This window comes from Acomys minous (assembly GCF_964271855.1).
Source record: "Acomys minous genome assembly, chromosome: 7".
NCBI lineage: Eukaryota > Metazoa > Chordata > Mammalia > Rodentia > Muridae > Acomys > Acomys minous.
In genome coordinates, this window is record NC_140488.1 from 111,993,630 (window position 1) to 112,006,205 (window position 12,576).

General features: G+C 45.9%; 1 long non-coding RNA gene across 1 annotated transcript; it reads left to right on the forward strand.

Annotated features, from left to right (window-relative positions):
• Window positions 1-875: 875 nt before the first annotated feature.
• On the forward strand, window positions 876-11,495 carry LOC311602552. The gene is made up of 3 exons (XR_014780779.1): window positions 876-946; window positions 10,901-10,993; window positions 11,432-11,495. It is a non-coding gene; the product is annotated as an uncharacterized lncRNA (long non-coding RNA).
• Window positions 11,496-12,576: the final 1,081 nt, after the last annotated feature.

The window sequence follows — 12,576 nt, forward strand, 5'->3', positions numbered from 1 at the left end:
AAGGAAGAAGTGAAGCCTGGCCTGAGTTTCTAATTGAAGTTTTTGAGCCGTGGACGTGGAACTCAGGCTGGCCTTAATTTTGCTGTGTAGCTGATGATGATCTTGAACTTTTTCTGGTCCTCCTGCCATTTCCTCTGGAATGCTGAGATTACAGGCATGCATGACCATGGCCAGCTTTTCTCCTCCTCCTTCTTTCTCCTCCTCCTCTTCCTCCTCCTCCTTCTGTTCTAAAAAGGCCAAATAACACCCCCCCCCATACACTGTATTAGTTAGGAGGTTAGCAGTGATTTTCTCAGATACCAAGGTGTCTGAAGTTCTCCATTGCCGGACATTTGGTTCAGTATCTTGACTGTATCAGAGTCCTCTGCTCCATAGACTCATGATCACAAGATGGTTACAAGCCTACACTTGGCGTGAAAGAAATGGTCTCCGAAATTTTGTCTTATCTTTATCAAACAACTTTTCCAGAAGCTCACAAGTTTCCACTGGTAGTTTCGCCAGTCAGCAAAAAGCACTCAAGGAGCCGGGGCGTGGTGGCGCACGCCTTTAATCCCAGCACTCGGGAGGCAGAGGCAGGTGGATCACTGTGAGTTTGAGGCCAGCACGGTCTACAAAGCAAGTTCAGTAAAGTCAAGGCTAAACAGAGAAGCTCTGGCTCAAAAAAAAAAAAAAAAAAAAAAAAAACCACTAAAACAAACAAACAAAAAAACCCCTTAACTTTATAAAAATCAAAAAAGAGTACCAGTTATATTGCCCAGGAGAAGAGCTTCTTCAAATGTGAGCAGTAGCGTGGCGTGGCGTGGCGTGGCTGTGGCGTGGGATTCCAGACTGAGTACAAAGAGAAAGGCAGCTTAGCACCAGCGTCCCTCACCCCGCCTCCACACTGCAGCTGCACCGCGACCTGCTGTCCTGCCTTTCCCAACAAGGCGCATTGTGCTCTCAGACAGTGAGTCAGAAATAAACCCTTCCTTCCTTCCTTCCTTAAGCGGCTTTCATTAAGTGTTTTATTGCTGCAACAAGAAAAGTAACTAGCACAGTGCTCTATAAATGCTCACTTTTGTTTCTCCAATAACCCTTTTCCAAACCAATATTAAAAGGCCGTTAAAAAGGCCAGGCGGCAGCGGCGCACGCCTGGAATGCCAGCACGCAGACAGGCAGTGGCAGGCGATCACCGGCTGTTCGAAGCCAGCCTGGCTTACAAAGAGAGTCCAGGATAGCCAAGGCTACACAGAGAACCCCTGCCGGGGGTCGGGGGAAGGTGGGGGGAGTGCTGTTTTCAGCTGGGCCTCCCTTATAGACCTTAAGTATAGGCACTGCTTCTGCCCCGTAGGAGCATAATGCTTCCTGTTACTTTTCTTTCTCTTTCATGCATTGGCTTTCTCATTTCTGCATCCGCCCTCAGCACTACTAGATTTGTGGTCAAACCCAGGGTATCAGGCTTAGCCATCGTACAGGCCTACGGTATTTTAACTTTATTAAACTTGTCTGTTTCTCATGCATGAGGAATTGTGTACCTGCCACAGCAGCCATGTGGAAGTTGGAAAACAACTTGGAGTCAGTTTTTTTCTTGGACTATGTGTGTCCTGGGAATCAAACTAGGATTATTGGCTTAGCACTGAGTACTTTATTCATCTTGCCAGCACTATTTTCTTTTTATTCCTCCTACTTGGTTTAGTCTTATGTTACCATAATACATCTTTTAAAAACCACTTTTGAAGCCGGGTGGTGGTGGCGCACACATTTAATCCCAGCACTTGGGAGGCAGAGGCAGGAGGATCACTGTAAATTCCAGGCCAGCCTGGTCTACAAAGCGAGTCCAGCGTAGCCAGGACTGGTACACAGAGAAACCCTGTCTCAAAACACCTAAAAAAAAAAAAAAGCAAAAAACAAAAAACCACCACATTTTCAAAAACAATGTACACAATAAAAGAACAGCTCTTAAAAAATAATAATAAATAAAATAAAATTTAAATTTAAAAAGAACAGCTTTTTTTTTTTTAAGACTGTATAACAGCTCTGGCTGTCCTGGAACTTGCTCTGTAGTCCAGGCTGGCCTTGAACACACGGAAATCCACCTGCCTCTACCTCCCAAGTGCTGGGAGTGTGCCACCATTGCCCAGCTGTGGAAATGTTTTTATTGTACTTTCAAAGTAGATTGCTAGGGAAGATAGGTATAGAATTCTAGGATCAAAATAATTTCCCTAAGAATTATGAGGTTATAGGGCCTGGAAAAATGGCTCTGTGGTTAAGAGCACTTACTGCTCTTTTTTTGTCAATTTTGGTCTTTTTTTCTCTCTTTTGTTTTTTTGTTTTTTTGAGACAGGGTTTCTCTCTGTAGCCTTGACTGTCCTGGACTCAGATCAGGCTGTCCTTGAATTCACAGCGATCTGCCTGCCTCTGCCTCCCAAGTACTACGATTAAAGGTGTGCACCACCACCGCCTGGTTCTTTTTTTTTCTTTTTTTCTTTTTCTTTTTCTTTTTGTTTTGGATTTTTGAGACAGGGCTGTCCTGGACTCCCTTTGTACACAAGGTTGGCCTCGGAACTCACAGAGATCTGCCTGCCTTTGCTTCCTGGGATTAAAGGTCTGCACCACCATGCCTGGTTGCATATTTGATTTTTAAATTACATTTATGTGTGTGTGTGTGCATGCATGCACTAAGTGTACATGTAGAAGTCAGGCTATGATGATTTAAATAGGGATGGTTCCCATAGGCACATAGATTTGAATGCTTGGTCACCAGGGAGTGGTATTATTTGAGAGGGATTATGTGTGGCCTTGTTGGAGCAGATGTGGCCTTGTTAGAGTAGGTGTGGCCTTGTTGGAGCAGGTATGGCCTTGTGGTCTTGTTGGAGCTGATGTGGCCTTGTTGGAGCAGGTGTGGTCTTGTTGGAGTATGTGTGGCCTTACTGGAGCAGGTGTGGCCTTGTTGGAGTGGGTGTGGCCTTGTTGGAGCAGGTGTGGTCTTGTTGGAGTGGGTGTGGCCTTGTTGGAGTAGGTGTGGCCTTACTGGAGTGGGTGTGGCCTTGTTGGAGCAGGTGTAGTCTTGTTGGAGCAGGTGTGTTACTGGGGGTGGCTTTGTGGTTTCAGAAACTCAAGCCAGACCCAGTGTCTCTTTCTTCCTACTGCCTGCTGTGAATCCTGATGTAGAACTCCCAGATACCATGTCCAAGTGCATGCTGCCATACTCCCTACCATGAGGACAAGCCACTGACTCTCTGAAACTGTAAGCAAGCCCCAGTTAAATGCTTGCTTGCTTCCCCACCCCCACCACCACTACCACCCCACCGCCCCCACCCAAGACAGGCTTTCTCTGTGTAACATAGCCTTGGCTGGCCTGGAACTCACTGTGTAGACCAGGCTGACCTCTGCCTCCTGAGTGCTGGGATTAAAGGCCACACTTTGTTTTCACAAGAGTTGCCGTGGTTGTGATGTTTCTTCACAGCAACAGAGGCCAACTTGCTGGAGTAGCTTCTCTCCTACCATGAGGGCTGTGGGGATTGGATTTGGTACATTCAGTCTGCCCAGTCGGCTTGCTGAGCCACACAGTTCTTGATTTCTTTCCCAAATGTTTCCCAGTGTATTTGCTTTCTACTGCAGCTTCCACCTTATACTAACCTTCTAGACCTTAAAACATTTCTTTTGAAAGCAAATTTAAGAGGTGGCTAAGTGACATAGGAAGTCATGCTACATCTACAGAGTGTCCGCACCAAGCTGCTGATTCAAATCCAAAGTGATGCTTAGATGTAAAATGAAATTTTAGTTGACGTAGAAGACATGTGAGTGATAAGCTCATTCAGCCTCTGTCTGAAAATGCCTTCATTCCTTTCTTTTCAATACAAAATTTAGTTTCATGATATGGCAGCTAGGAAAATATGCCACTCCAATCTCTTGCTCCAAGGAACATAAGTGACAGATGGCCTCAGCCTGCTGTTTTCTCAGTCTACCAATGCATCAGTGCGGACATGTCCTTCACAGAGGCTGCTGGGAGAAGCCAGTGATAGCGTGTGGCATGGCTATCAAGGCGGATCCGTTTCTGTAGGGTGTGTGTTTCCTCTGATGGGTATTTGGGGGCCTGAGGTTGCCTCATCAGCCTGACAAACCTTTCCCAGAGCTGCACTGCAGTGTAAGAATCAGTGGACCAAGCTGCCTTCCCCAAGCATCGGAACTGCACTGTTTGGAGACTCCTTCTCCCCTTTGATGCTCACAGACATCTCCCTGATCAGTCCTGAGTGGCCAACTCCTCCTGGCTTCTGCTTCAAAGAGGGTCCAGACTAACACACTTCCTTGATAAGTTAAACCAATATAAAATGCATACAATCGAAGGCTAGGTCCCATCCCTGCCCACATCTACCACCTCTACACAGACAGACAGACAGACAGACAGACAGACAGACACACACTGGTTTTTATTGTTACGGTTTATATGTCATTTTGATCGGCTATGGAAATATAATAAATATGAGCACATTGCTTTGTTTTATTTTTATTTGAGATACCGTCTTTGCTTCCAATTGCTACTCTTGCTGCCTCAGGCCACACAAGTGCTGGAATTTCAGACATGCACAACCATATAGCACTTTCTTTTCCTTTCTTACATACAAGGGAACACACTATAAACACTTCTCTGAGCCGGGCGTTATGGCACATGCCTTTAATCCCAGAACTCAGGAGGCAGAGGCAGGTGGGTCTCTGAGTTCAAGGCCAGCCTGGTGTACAAAGCGAGTCCAGGACAGCCAAGGCTACACAGAGAAACCCTGTCTCAAAAAGCAAAAAAAAAAAAAAACAAACCCAAAAAATAAACACTTCTCCTAGCACAACAACAACAACTACTACTACTATTGCTATTGCTGTTGGGTTTTGAGACAGTTTCTCTGTGTAACAGCCCTGGCTGTCCTGGAACTTGCTCTATAGACCAGACCAGGCTGGCCTTGAATTCAGAGGTCTATCTGCCTCTGCCTTCCAAGTGCTGGGATTAAACACATGTGTCACTATACCTGGCTTCTCTTAGCTTTATATATTTTATCTTCTAAGTCTCAAACTTGTTTATAAATTTCAATTTTGTGTTACGCCTTTTTACTGCATTCTGGAAAACTGCCTCAGTCTATTTTAGTGTACTTACTTCTTTCAAGCTGTATCTAATCTACTTGCAACATACCCACTTTTCAGTACCTGCATTTCATTATCGTTGTTGTTGTTGTTTTGAGAGAGGGTTCTCCTATGTAGCCTTGGCTGTTATGGACTCCCTTTGTAGACCAGGCTGGTCTTGAACTCAGAGAGATCTGCCTGCCGCTGCCTCCCGAGTGCTGGGTTTAAAGGTGTGCACCACAACAACCACCCGGCTTTTATTATTATATTGTTGTTGTTGTTGCTGTCATTATTTTGGGGGTTTTGTCTGTTTTTTGAGACAGGGTTTCTCTGTGTAGCCTTGTTTGTCCAGGACTCAATTTGTAGACCAGGCTGGCCTGAAACCAGTGACTGCATTTTAAAACATATTTTTCTATTTATTTGTAGTGGGAGCTTCGGTTGCTTTAAGAACTCAGCTATGTTATATAAATATGTTTTTGTAATTCCAACTGTGGAATGTGCGACTACCTTAGTTTATCCACAGCTGATTATTGCCTCATGGGGCTCAGAGAGGGGCGTGGTCTTTGCTGTTGGTTCTTCCTGTTTCTGCATTGGCCCATTGCTGCTGCTGGATTGCCAGATACCCTGACAACTGAGATTGGTATTTTCTCAAAGAACCAAACAACCCTAACCGGGAGGAAGTAGCTAAAGAGAACTGCATCCCTTTTCCCTCTAACCTTCTTTCGCTCCTATCTGGTATTGGGGTGTTGGAAGGGATTACGGTGGAGAAGGGAGAAAGAGATATAAGAAGTCCAAATTAAAATAGATAATTAAAAATAGCATCTAGATTTACGTATGTGTTTTACCTGCTTGTGTATCTGTCCACCATGTGCATGTGGGGTACCTGCAGAAGTCAGAAGATGGCATCACCTTCCCCTGGAACTGGAGCTGTTGTTGGTTGTGAACCACCATGTGGGTGCTGAGAACTGAGCCAGGCCCTCTGTAAGAACTACACATGTTCTTAACACGCTTAGCCATCTCTCCTGTACCCAAAGTGCCTGTGTTCCTGTTGTTGTTTTCTCTGTGTAGCCTTGGCTGTCCTAGACTCGCTTTGTAGACCAGGCTGGCTTCAAACTCACAAGAGATCCACTTGCTTCTGCCTCCCCAAGTGCTAGGATTAAAGGCATGCGCCACCATGCATGGCTGCCTGTATTTTTAAAAAATCTCTAAATTTATGGTTTTCCCCTACTAATATAGCTTTTATTTTAAAAATATTTAGCTGGCCACAGTGATGCATACCTATAATCCCAGCACTCAGGGAGACAGAGGTAGGCATATCTCTGTGATTTCGAGGCCAGCCTGGTCTACAAAGGGAGTCCAGGACAGCCAAGGCTACACAGAGAAACCCTGTCTTGAAAAACCAATAAATACCAAGGCTACACAGAGAAACCCTGTCTCAAAAAAAAAAACCCAAAAAAGAAAAAAAGAAAAACCAATAAATAAATAAATATTTAAAATAAATAAATAAATAAAAATAAAAAATGAAATATTTTATTATAAATTCGACAGTGGCAGGATGTTATTTTTCAAATTTAATTTAATACAACCTGGAGTCATTGCACTTAGTCTTGGGAGGTGTATCAATTAGGATGCAGTAAGGAGGCAGAAAGCACACCAATTAAAGATGATCACTAAAAGTATGGAGGACTGGGGAGATGGATCCATCAATAAGAAATTTGCCTGAAAGTGTAAGGACTTGAGTTCAGATCCCTAGAACCTCTATAAAAAGCTAATGGTGACGACATCTCCTTGTCATCCCTGTGGTGGTGAGATAAGAGGGTGAGGCAGGTTGACCTCATGAACTCACCGGCCAGGTAGCCTAGCCTACTTGGAGAAGTTTCAAGTGGAAGACTCCTGAGGCATGGCATGCAAATGTGTTTTCTGACTCTTACCCAGCCATGAGCACCCCTGCATGCATGCATCCCCCAGACACATCCACCCGCCAAGGTTTACTAACAGAAGACTGAAAAGAAAGGAAACTAGCATTTGCAAAAAGCAGCTAGCTAGCCCTGGAGTAGAAGCGATGCATCAGACGCAAGTCAACATATTGGCAATGCCTTGCCCCATCCAGGCTAACATTAACACTATTTGACAATATAGTTTGTAGCTGGCTGGACAATGGAAAAGTCCTCCAAGAAGCAGTGGGGTAAACCTGGGCAAGGCTAGAGACAAGGGAGCTGCTCCCTAGGGTGCAAGCGAGTTGGTGGTGGTGAGCTGCTAGCACTAGAAAGCTAGAGCTCATGAGCAAGAGCTGCCTGCATAGGTGCATGCCACCAAGTCTCCTGTACGCTGCTTACAAGGATGCTACCTGTTGAAAGGCTGGCAACTGCTGAATGGTGTGGGTGCCACCAGAGCTCCTACAAACCACTTGGACCACAGATGCCTGGGGGTGGGGGGGTGGGGGGGGTGGGGAGGAAGGAAACAAGCCAAACTAGAAAGACAAGTTCCTGTCCCTGTTGGGCTTTGTAATTATTCCTCCAGCACCCTCACCAAGCTCCACACTGTGAGACCTGGTGACTGCTTACAAGGCAAAATGGGGGGAGGGGGGGAAGGTGGGAGATGACTTGGAACTGTGAGACCACAAACCGACAAATGGCATAACCTGTTCTGGCGGGAGAATCAACTGGATAGGTGGACTTTTAATACCTGACTTTACAGCTTGGGATGACCAAACCACATGGGTAGTGTTAGCTCACAAGTCAATCAATCAGATCTACTTCTGAGTTGCTTAGCAACCTCTGATAGCAACATCTGCTGCCTGCCACCAGGTGTGTACCAGCGGGGCAACAGCTGTAAAAGGATAAACCTGCCACCTTGTCTCGCACCTCTTTCTTCTCTTGCACTCTCACTTCCTTGGCCTCCCCCTTTCTGTCTGTCTCCCTTAGGGGCCTTTTCTCTCTCTCTCTCTCCTTCCCATTGTCTCTGTCTCTCTCTGTCTTTCTCTACCCTCATGGTCCTCTCAGGCCCTAACTCCTCTCTTCTTCCCTTCCCCCAAGTAAATCTCTCCAAGTTCTTCTGTCGGGTAGATGTTCTGCCCCGCGGAACTGATACCCAGGAGGTTTCATTTTTGTTCCCCTTAATCTCCTGTCCCTCCAGTTTAGGGTAGTCAGGTTGTAAGGGAGGTACATGCCTTTAATAAATCCTTAATAAAGTAGAATCTTTAAGGAATTGAGGCAACAATGAGAGGAGTGAATTGAGCCAGGCTTGGTGGCGCAGGCTCGTAATCCAGCAAACGCAGGCAGAGCTCTGTGAGTTTGAAACGAAACAAACAAAAAAACGAATACAATGATTAGAGTAGAGCACATTTAAAAAAAAAAAGAAATGAAAATACAATGCTAACACGTAAAACGGGAAGGGGGAATTGGAGGTATTTTTAAGGTTTGTGCATTTGTTGTGAGGATTGAAAAAACAGGACTTCAGATTTCAAACAAGCTCTGTTCAAGTTTAAGAGAAATGACTGTAGGGCTGGAGAGATGGCTCAGTTAGTAGAATTCTTGTCTCGCAAGCATGAGGACTTGAGTTTGATGCCCCACACCCATGTAAAAAATGACATATATGTTGGTACACTCGTAATCCCGGGCCTGGGAAGGTGAAGACAAAAAGTTCTCTGGCTCACTGGCCAGCCCAGCTAGCCTGCTTGGCAGACTTCAGCCCAGTGAGAACTATTTTAAAAAACACGGTGGATGGCCATCCTAAGGATGCTAGCTAAGGCTGATCTCAGGTGTCCGTGCATACTCGTCTGCACAGGTGCGCGTGCGCCCACGCGGACACACACACGTACACACACACACACACACACACACACGTACACACAAACACATAAAAAGAAATTATTCAAGCTGTAAACACTTCCTACCTTTCAAGGAAAGAGAAAAAAACCAAAAAGGATGACTCAAAGGGAGGAGCCGGAAGGCCTAAGGGCTAAACTGGAGCCACGAGGCTTTATTTCCAAGTCTCAACAGCTAATTGGCTTTTGGTTTTTGGTTTTTTGAGACAGGGTTTCTCTGTGTAGCCTTGGCTGTCCTGGACTCACTTTGTAGTTTTGTTTTATTTTGGTTGGTTGGTTGGTTGGTTGGTTGGATTTTGGTTTTTCGAGACAGGGTTTGCCTGTATAGCCCTAGCTGTCCTGGACTCTCTTTGTGGCTTTAAAGGCATGCTCCAGCACACCAGGCTGCCTCAGCTAGGTTTTAAAACTGCTTCTGCCTGGAGCCTTGTAGGTGGGTACAGTGTGTGTGTATGTGGGTGTGAGAGAGAGACAGACAGGATCTCATTGTGTAACCCAGGATGTCCTGGAATTCAGGCTCCTGCTCCCAGCACTGACATAGGTGCACATCATCACGTCCAGCGCTGGTGACTCATTTTTCCTCTCATTTTTCTCCTTTCTTAACCAGAATGTCCAGACCTCTTAGCCTGGGCCTCGGCTATTACTGTGTTCTGCTGGTGGATGAATGTTTTGTCCCTTTAGCTTTATAAGTCCATAAATGGAGGGGAAACTGTGTGGGTGGGCTCAGCTACACCTGGTCTAAATGATTGCATGGGATTTCGGGCTTCAGAGCTGAGATTTAGATGGGAACTGGGACTTTGAGGACAAGGAAAAATGGGACAAGCCCCCTGGGAAATTTGGGAAAGCGTGAATATGGTTTCCAGTTAGGAGAAGAATGATCTGCTGGGGACAAAAGGACAGGCTGTGGCAGGCACAATCTGCTTAGTTGTCCTCCAAGATGTCTTTTTTTTTTTCTTCTTCTTCAAATTTCTGTTTTTTCAAGACAGGGTTTCTCTATATAGCCTTGGCTGTCCTAGACTCACTTTGTAGATCAGGCTGACCTCGAACTCACGGCGATCCGCCTGCCTCTGCCTCCCCCCCCCCAAGTGCTGGGATTAAAGGCGTGAGCCACTGTGCTCGGCTAAAGATGTCTCTTCTTAGAGGATCGAGAATGTATAGATGTGATGAAAGTTGTGAATATGCTCTCTCTCCTGTGATTATATAATTTCATATAGGGAGACTATCTATGTGGGCCCACCTAGTCATGTAAAGTGTCTTTCGTTTATTTTATTTTATGGTATTTTCAGAGTTGAGGACTGAACCCAGGGCCTTGAGCTTGCTAGGCAAGTGCTTTGCCACAGAGCTAAATCCCCAATGCCTGGTTTCTTTGTGGTTGTCGTTTATGTGCATGGTGTTTTGCCTGCATGTACGTCTTTGCAGCATGTCATGCCTGGGGCCCTGGGAGGCTAGAAATGGGTGGGCATTGGATACCGTGGAGGGAAAGAATGAGTCAAGTCATTATGTCTAGGTTGAACGTCAGATTGAAGTCCTTGTCGTCTAGAAGTCCCTTGAAGAACTCACTGTAGCACACAGGGCTTGTTTGCTGTGATTCACAGAATTGTTTTTCTGAGGGAGCTTTACAGCCTTTGCATAGCTTTACTCACAAGACGGTCCTGGCCAAAGTGGAACACCTCGCATTGTTGAGGACTGCAAACAGTGCACGGTAACGACTGAGATTGCAAGGGTGAAGTGCTCCTTCAAGAAACAGAGCTTAGATCAGGGACTGTGGTATGAGACGCTTGTTTTACCCCCAAAACAACTTGGTTGTAACAAATAAATATATATCTGGCTTCCGTTCTTGCACTTTCTTTAAGGGTGGGCCTCTTTTCTTTCTCTCTGTCGCTCTTCCCTCATGGCTCATTCAGACCCTAACTCCTCTCCCCTTCCCTTCTCCCCAAATAAATCTCTCCATATTCATAAATAAATATGGACCTCTGTGCTGCCTTCAAGACCATATTTCACCCTGGAGTGATCCTCTTTCTTCCATCAGACCGCATAACTCAGACACTGACAAGATCCCCTGCAGCTGGAAGACAGACAGTTGTGAGTTCTGGGAATCCAGCCCAAGTTTTCTGGAAAAGCTCGCTCTCTCTCTCTCTCTCTCTCTCTATCCCTTCGCTACATTTTTCTTTCGTGTTGTTGTCGTTTGGTGTTTTGTTTGTTTGTTTGTTTGAGACAAAGTCTCACTTAGTTAAGACGATCCTCAGTTCTTCTGTTTCAGCTTCCCAAATCCAGGGATTACCAATGTAAGCCACCATGCCCAGCCATAGGCCTATTTTTATTTGTTTGGTTGGTTTGCTTGTGTGTTGTGTTGTGGGATGATGGGGGCGCTTTCAGCAAATATGGCCGTTTGGACCCCCTGTGTTCTGCCTGACAAAATCTCCCCTGCTCCCTCCCTTTCTGTGACCTCTCTGAGAACTCTCCAGGAGACCTCCTGTCTTTAGCGTTCTCAGTAATAAGATATAGATCTGTTTCACCTAGGTTAGCTCCAGTCCTGCTGTCCCACGCTTCTTGGAAACTGCCAGCGCAGGGCTACCTGACCATGAAGGGAACATTGTGCGGTATGCAGCAGCAGGGGGCTGCCCTCGCTCTCACCCTAGCTCCCCCTCTGCCCCCACCCCACATTCTGCCTTGTGCTTATAAGCAGCCTGAGAAAAATACAGTTTTGTCAGCTTGATCAGATTCTTTGACTTGCTGTCCATTCCTTGCGTCTCTTGTCCCCCCATTCTCTCCCTAGGGGTCTGTGGGTCTCAGTGGACTGTCCGGTGGGTCTGGACAGTGGTGTGTATGTGTGTGTGTGTGTGTGTGTGTGTGTGTGTGTGTGTGTGTGTGTGTGTGTGTACATGCATGGAGACATACATGTTTACAGGGTTGAACAGAAAGTCAGGTTTGAAACATAGGAAGGAAGCCGGGCGGGGCGGGGTGGCGCATGCCTTAAATCCCAGCACTGAGGGAGGCAGAGGCAGGCGGATCGCTGTGAGTTCAGGGCCAGCCTGGTCTACAGAGTGAGTTCAGGACAGCCAAGGCTATACAGAGAGACCTTGTCTCAAAAAACAAACAAAGAAACAGAAACATAACAAGGGTGTGCTGTTGCTTACTTGAAGATAAAGCTGTGTGCATGGATCAGAGTAGCTTCTGGAAGCTAAGCATGACCCCTTGTGGCAGCCAGCAAAGGAATTTACACTTTAAGAACTAACACTGCATGGAACTGGATTCTACCAACCTAAATGGGCGAGGAAGTAGAGGCCACCTCATACTGACTAGGTTTGAGTGAGTTTCATCAGCAAACAGATTTCAGCCTTGCGAAATCTCAAGCAGAGAAACTGTCTGAGCCTGTCTGGACTTGTGACCCAGTCTAATGAATCATTGTTGTTTTACTTGTTAAGTCTGCTGTACAGCAGTAGAAAGTCACATGTTATCTCCTCAAAATATGTCTGTTTTCAGCTGGACGTGGTGGTGTATACCTTTAATGCCAGCACTTGGGAGGAAGAGGCAGGCCGATCACTGTGAGTTCCAGGCCAGCATGGTCTACAGAGTGAGTCCAGGCCAGCCAAGGTTATGTAGAGAAATCCTGTCTCAAAAAACAAACAAAACAAAACAAACAAAATATATATGTCTGTTTTCAT